Source organism: Trachypithecus francoisi, unplaced genomic scaffold, assembly GCF_009764315.1.
Source record: "Trachypithecus francoisi isolate TF-2019V2 unplaced genomic scaffold, Tfra_2.0 Lachesis_group3, whole genome shotgun sequence".
In the NCBI taxonomy this organism is placed as follows: Eukaryota; Metazoa; Chordata; class Mammalia; order Primates; family Cercopithecidae; genus Trachypithecus; species Trachypithecus francoisi.
This window is the reverse complement of record NW_022681468.1, coordinates 32,282,336-32,288,689: the sequence shown is the minus strand read 5'-3', so window position 1 is coordinate 32,288,689 and position 6,354 is coordinate 32,282,336.

The following is a 6,354-nucleotide window of genomic DNA, read 5'->3' as shown; positions in this document are numbered from 1 at the left end:
CTTTCCAGGCCTCCTGCCTCTCATTCCCTCTCAGCACCTCCCTTTTTTCCTCTTTTTTACTTCTGATTGTCTGCACTGGAAAGATTTTCAGTGACAATAGATTTGTGATTCAACCAATAATAGTATTAATAATCCCTTATGGAGACATATGATTTTAAACTTCTTTCATATACTTTGTGCTGGAAACACCGCTGTGAGGCAGATGAATGAGGAGATGGAGACTCAGAGAAGCTGAAGAACTTGTCCAGGCCCACATAGCTAGCAAGGTTAGGGGTCAGAACTAGAACTCAGTCTCCTTATGCTGCATGGAGTCTGATTTCTGACCTGAGGCCTCTTAGCACTTTTTCTTTTTTAAACAGAGTCTTGCTCTGTCACCTAGCCTGGAGTGCAGTGGCACGAGCTCAGCTCACCGCAGCCTCAAACTCCTGGGCTCAAGGGATCCTCCTGCTTCAGCCTCTCAAGTAGCCGAGACCACAGGGGTGCACCACCATGCCTGGCTAATTATTTTATTTGTAGAGATGAAGTCTCACCATGCTCCCCAGGCTGGTCTTGAGCTCCTGGGCTCTAGCAATCTTCCTGACTCAGCTTCCCAAAGTCTTGAGATTACAGGTGTGAACCACCTTGCTCAGTCACTTAGCACTTTTTGAATGACATCTACCTTGTTCTAGGCCCTGTGCTGGGTACTGGGAGAGATTCTGAAGCCTAAGACACACTCTCAGCCTTTGAGGAGCTGAAAATTCAGCAGTAAAAGGAGAAAAAGTCAAGGAATCACACAGAGACAGTAAAGCAGCAATTGGCAGGGGTGTCAGAAGAGTCCATTGGCGGTATCACTCCTCCTAGGGATGTCTGCATCTCAGGAGACCAAAATTATCAATAACCATGTGCCACATTCATGATGCTTGCCATATCCAAATACCATCTCTATTAGTCCGTTCTCGTGCTGCTAATAAAGACATACCCAAGACTGGGTCATTTATTAAGGAAAGAGGTTTAATGGACTTAGAGTTCCACATGGCTGGGGAGGTGTCACAATCATGATGGAAGATGAAGGAAGAGCAAAGGGACATCTTACATGGCAGCAGGCAAGAGAAAGCTTGTGTAGGGGAACTCCCCTTTATAAAACCATCAGATCTCGTGAGACTTACTATCACGAGAACAGCATGGAAAAGATCTGCCCCCATGATTCAATTACTTCCCACTGAGTCCCTCCCATGACATGTGGGAATTACGGGAGCTATAATTCAAGATGACATTTGGGTGGGGACACAGCTGAACCATATCACCATCCATAGTATTACTTATTTACAGTAGTCCCCTTTATTTATGGGGGATACGTTCCAAGACCCCCTGTGGATGCCTGACATCATGGGTAGTACCAAACCCTACATAGTCTGTTTTTTTCTATACCTACATACCTATGATAAAGTTTAATTTATAAATTAGGCACAGTAGCCAGGCGCGGTGGCTCACGCCCATAATCCCAGCACTTTGGGAGGCTGAGGCGGGCAGATGACCTGAGGTCAGGAGTTCGAGACCAACCTGACCAACATGGAGAAACCCCGTCTCTACTAAAAATACAAAATTAGCTAGGCGTGGCAGCACATGCCTGTAATCCCAGCTTCTGGGGAGGCTGAGGCAGGAGAATCGCTTGAACCTGGGAGGTGGAGGTTGTGGTGAGCCGAGATCGTGCCATTGCACTCCAGCCTGGGCAACAAGAGCAAAACTCCGTCTCAAAAAAAAAAAAAAATTAGGCACAATAAGAGACTAACAACAATAAGTAATAATAAAATAGAACAGACCAGGCTCAGTGGCTCATGCCTGTAATCTCAGCACCTTGAGAAACTGAGGTCAGAGGAGTGCTTGAGGCCAGGAGTTTGAGACCAGCCTGGGCAACATAGCAAGACCCGGTATCTGTTTTTTAAAAAAAGGGGGGATGGTGGTGGGGGGAAATAAAGACCAGGTGAGGTGGCTCAAGCCTGTAATCCCAGCACTGTAGCAGGCCAAGGTGGGTGGATCATTTGAGGTCAGGAGTTCAAGACCAGCTTGGGCAACATGGTAAAACCCTGCCACTACTAAAAATACAAAAATTAGCTGAGTATGGTGGCACGCACCTGTAATCCTACCTACTCGGGAGGCTGAGGCAGGAGAATCACTTAAACCCAGGAGGCAGAGGTTGCAGTGAGCCGAGATAACACCACTGCACTCCAGCCTGGGCAACAGAGAGAAACTCCGTCTCAAAAAAAAAAAGAAATAGAACAAGGATAACAATATATTGTAATCAAAGTCATGTGAATGTGGTACATCTCTCTATTTCTCTTTCAAAATGTCTTACTGTACTGTGCTACAGGTAACGGAAACCATGGAAAGTAAAACTGGGTAAGGGGGACTACCGTATTTGTTTAAGCTAATTGACTCTTTTTTACTTAAAAATATTTTTAAAAGAAACTTTGTATCACTACCTTAAATAGAAAGAACTATAAAAATCAATTAAATTATAGCTGGATTTGCTGGCAGAGAATCTAAGCCCAAGGTCCACTTTCTTTTTGTTTAAAAGGAAAATTAGCAAGTGTTAGTGAGGTGTTACAGACATATTACCTCCTAACCAAGGCTTTCTTTTGGCTTATTAAAAGATTGGAAAGAGAATTGGAAATGGGACAGCTTTCTCACCCCATGATTCAATGTTATTAAAGGCTGTGCTTGAGTCCAGCTAAATTCATCTTAAACACGCCCCCAAAACATCTCATATGTTCATGCTTGACATGAACCAGTGACATAGAAAAATAAACATTTTAAGCTCATGGTCTGGGTAGGGGTGACATCTAGGAGAGCAGAACCTCAGCTGGCAAGCCACCAAGGGCAATATGGAAGGTTCCTGCCATCTTCTTTCTGAAAAAGAACAAGAAGTATAGGGAGACTTTCAGCCATGGCACATCCTTTTACAATGTGCAGAGATTTTTTTTTTTTTTTTTTTTTTTTGGCAAAGTCTTGCTCTATCACCAAGCTGGAGTGCAATGGTGCAATCTTGGCTCACTGCAACCTCTGCCTCCTAAGTTCAAGCAATTCTCATGCCTCAGCCTCCTGAGTAGTTGGGATTACAGGCGCATGCCACCATGCCTGGCTAATTTTTTTTTTTTTTTTTTTGAGATGGAGTCTTGCTCTATTGCCCAGTCTGGAGTGCAATGGCGTGATCTTGCCACACTGCAACCTCTGCCTCCCGGGTTCAAGTGATTCTCTTGCCTCAGCCTCCTGAGTAGCTGGGATCACAGGCGCATGCCATCACACCTGGCTAAATTTTTATATTTTTAGTTAGAAACGGGGTTTTACCATGTTAGTCAGGCTGATGTCGATCTCCTAACCTCATGATTCACCTTCCTCTGCCTCCCAAAGTGCTGGGTTACAGGCATGAGCCACTGCGCCTGGCTGATTCTTTTTTTTTTTTAGACAGGGTCTCACTCTACCATCCAGACTGGAGTGCAGTGATGTGATCTCGGTTCACTGCAGCCTCCACCTCCCAGGTTCAAGCGACTCTCCTGCCTCAGCCTTCTGAGTCGCTGGGACTACAGACATGTGCCACCATGCCCAGCTAGTTTTTGTGTTTTTAGTAGAAACGGTTTCACTAAGTTGGCCAGGCTGGTCTTGAACTCCTGACCTCAAGTGATCCGCCCGCCTCAGCCTCCCAAAGTGTTGGGATTACAGGCATCAGTCACTGCATCTGGCCACATGCAGAAATTTTAAAAATATATTTGAGGCCAGGTGCGGTGGCTCACACCTGTAATCCCAGTACTTCGGGAGGCTGAAGCAGGTGGATCACTTGAGGTCAGGAGTTTGAGATCAACCTGGGCAACATACCCCATCTCTACCAAAAATAGAAAACATTAGTTGGGTGTGGTGGCGCATGCCTGTGGTCCCAGCTACTCAGGAGGCTCAGTGAGAGGATAGCTTCAGCCCAGGAGGCGGAGGTTGCAGTGGGCTGAGATCACACCTCTGCCCTACAGCCTGGGTGACAGAGCGAGACCCTGTCTCAAAACAAACCCAACCAACCAACCAACCAAACAACCAAACAAACAAAAAAGCCATTTGAAGCTCACAGCCCTATGAAGCACACAAAATAGTACTTTCTGTTATGGCTGAGAAACTTCAGCAGGTGAGGTTTTCAGGGACCAAGACCACCCAAGGTCATCCAACAGGTTATCCCACAAAATACTGAGCAAATGCGTGACGCCCCTCTCTGGAATCACATCATCCTCAAGCGGGAGCATGTAGTATCCACTTTGTAAGAGACACCTGTCCCCCATTGAAGCAAAATCTGGACTTTCAGAGGTTGGTCCTAGAGAAAGAACTTCTGCAGCCATCCTGGGAATCTGATATCTGCCCTCAAAACCAGATTCACCTTCCCTTGGGGGGGTCTCTCTCTTTCGGACTCTTGCTGCTACCATCTCATCGGTCCCAGTGTTTACTCAAGGGAAGGAAGATCATAGGGGAAACAAATGCGAAGGGGTTGGGAATGGGTCAACATCTGGAGCCTGAGACAGCTGCGCTCCTGTGTCAAGGGCTGGGGGCCTCAGTTTCCATCCTGTGCCAGCCTCCATGTGGACAGCTCCGCTTATTGTCCACCACCTGGAAGTTCCTCAAAGCTTCATGGCCCAGGTCAAGAGAATCCTGTTCCTAGACCTCTGCCCAGCCAGGCCTTTCCAGCTCAGGGCTGACTCCTGCGCCAAGTGACACACTTTTCATAACTGGTCCACCAATGCCTCCGCTTCAAGTGAGAACTACCCTTTACATTCAGGAGTGTGGCCCCGCAGTAAAAACACACTAACTTTGTCTTAATTAAATAATTAATATATATTAATTGTAGAACATACAAATTAGCATAAATAATAAAACAAACATTATCCAAGCTTATTACTCAGAGAAAACCCCTATTAATATTTTGTTGTATCCTTGTGGATATTTTCTGTGTATGTATATATTTTTTTCCTTATAAAAATGGCATCATGGCAGGTGTGGTAGCTGACACCCATAATCCCAGCACTTTAGGAGGTCAGGGTGGGAGGATCGCTTCAGGCTAGGAGTTCAAGACCAGTCTGGGCAACATAGCGAGACCCTCATCTCTACAAAAACATTTAAAAATTAGTCAGTCGTGGCAGTGCATGCCTGTTGCCCCAGCTACTAGGGAGGCTGAGGTGGGAAGACCACTTAAGCCCAGGAGTTGGAGGCTGCAGTGAGCTTTGATCTCACCACTGCACTTTGGTCTGGGTGACAGAGTGAGACTCTATCTCAAATAAATAAATAAATGAACAACAAATAAATGACATCTGTTTCGCAGCGTGGTTTTCTTCATTTTATTATATTTTGGGAAGGCCTTTTCATATCAATGGTGAAAACTCTACGGCTTTGCCGCTCAAACTGTGGTCTGGGTACCAGCAGCATTGGTATCACCTGGGAGCTTGTGGAAATGCAGAACTTCAGGTCTCATCACAGACCTACTGAATCAGAATCTGCATCTTAACAAGATTCCCAGGGAATTCTTGTGCACATTGAAGTTTGAGAGTGCACTGTTTGGCATCGTTCTTAACACTTACATATTATTACATACTTACCACTTACCCAGGGAATACTTACAACTGCATGGCTAAATTTTTCTTTTCTTTCTTTTTCTTTTCTTTTTTTTTTTTTTTTTTTTGAGATGGAGTCTCGCTCTGTTGCCCAGGCTGGAGTGCAGTGGTGCCATCTTGGCTCACTGCAACCTCCGCCTCCCAGGTTCAAGTGATTCTCCTGCCTCAGCCTCCCGAGTAGCTGGGATTACACCCACCACCACACCCAGCTAATTTTTGCATTTTTAGTAGAGACGGGGTTTCATCATGTTGGCCAGGCTGGTCTTGAACTCCTGACCTCAAATGATCCACCCACCTTGGCCTCCCAAAGTGCTGGGATTACAGGTGTGAGCCACTGCACCCGGCTAAACTTTTCTTTTCAAACTCACCTATAATTGGGCATTTAGGGTATACCTAATGTTTTCTCCATTATTAACAATGCTGTGATGGGCATCTCTATATGTAGTTGCTGCTCATGTCCTTTAAATTCCTAGAAGTAGAATTTATGGGTCAAAGTCTTTCAATACTCATTGTCAATTTGCCCTACAAAAATGTCGTCCTAGTGTGCAGTCCTTCCTGCAACGTCTAAGAGTGATGAGATCCCTACACCCTGACAGTCCCTGGTACTATCATTCTTTGACATCTTTGTCCATGAGTTCCATGAAAGTCGTGTCTCAGGGTTGGCTCTGGACATATTTCCTCGGTTATTGGCTGGTCCAGTTGAACATTTCTCTGTGTGAGTGTTGGCCATTTGCATTTC